Here is a 1,070-nt window from a genome sequence, read left to right on the forward strand (position 1 = left end):
ATCAGTTTTTAGCTGAATTCTTGCAAATCTGTGACACAGTCAAGACTAATGGGGTAGACCCTGAAGTCTATAGACTGATGCTATTCCCTTTTGCTGTAAGAGACAGAGCTAGAATATGGTTGGATTCTCAACCTAAAGAAAGCCTGGACTCTTGGGAAAAGCTAGTCAATGCCTTCTTGGCAAAGTTCTTTCCACCACAAAGATGGAGTAAGCTTAGAGTGGAAGTCCAAACCTTCAGACAGAAGGATGGAGAATCCCTCTATGAAGCTTGGGAAAGATACAAACAATTAATCAGAAGATGTCCTTCAGACATGCTTTCTGAATGGAGCATCATAGGTATTTTCTATGATGGTCTCTCTGAACTATCTAAGATGTCCTTGGATAGCTCTGCTGGAGGATCTCTTCATCTGAAGAAGACGCCTGCAGAAGCTCAAGAATTGATTGAAATGGTTGCAAATAACCAATTCATGTACACTTCTGAAAGGAATCCTGTGAACAATGGGACTAGTCAGAAGAAAGGAGTTCTTGAGACTGACACTCTGAATGCCATATTGGCTCAGAACAAGATATTGACTCAACAAGTCAATTTGATTTCTCAAAGTCTGTCTGGAATGCAAAATGCACCAAACAGTACAAAGGATGCTTCATCTGAGGAAGAAGCTTATGATCCTGAGAACCCTTCCATGGAAGAGGTGAATTACCTAGGAGAACCCTATGGAAATACCTACAATTCTTCATGGAGAAATCACCCAAATCTCTCATGGAAGAATCAAGAGAGACCTCAACAAGGTTTCAATAACAATAATGGTGGAAGAAACAGGTTTAGCAATGGCAAGCCTTTTCCATCATCTTCTCAGCAACAGACAGAGAGTTCTAAGCAGAATACTTCTGACTTAGCAACAATGGTCTCTGATCTAATAAAGACCACTCAAAGTTTCATGAATGAAACAAGGTCCTCCATCAGAAATTTGGAAGGACAAGTGGGTCAGCTGAGCAAGAAAGTTACTGAACTCCCTCCTAGTACTCTCCCAAGTAATACAGAAGAAAATCCAAAAGGAGAGTGCAAAGCC

At 40.8% G+C, this 1,070-nt stretch overlaps 1 non-coding gene across 1 annotated transcript; it reads right to left on the reverse strand.

Annotated features, from left to right (window-relative positions):
• Positions 1–209: 209 nt before the first annotated feature.
• LOC130984082 (small nucleolar RNA R71) lies at positions 210–317 on the reverse strand. Its single transcript, XR_009088039.1, has one exon. It is a non-coding gene; the product is annotated as a small nucleolar RNA R71 (small nucleolar RNA).
• Between the last annotated feature and the right edge of the window lie 753 nt (positions 318–1,070).

The sequence above is a fragment of the Arachis stenosperma genome, chromosome 5 (assembly GCF_014773155.1).
Source record: "Arachis stenosperma cultivar V10309 chromosome 5, arast.V10309.gnm1.PFL2, whole genome shotgun sequence".
NCBI classification, from domain to species: domain Eukaryota; kingdom Viridiplantae; phylum Streptophyta; class Magnoliopsida; order Fabales; family Fabaceae; genus Arachis; species Arachis stenosperma.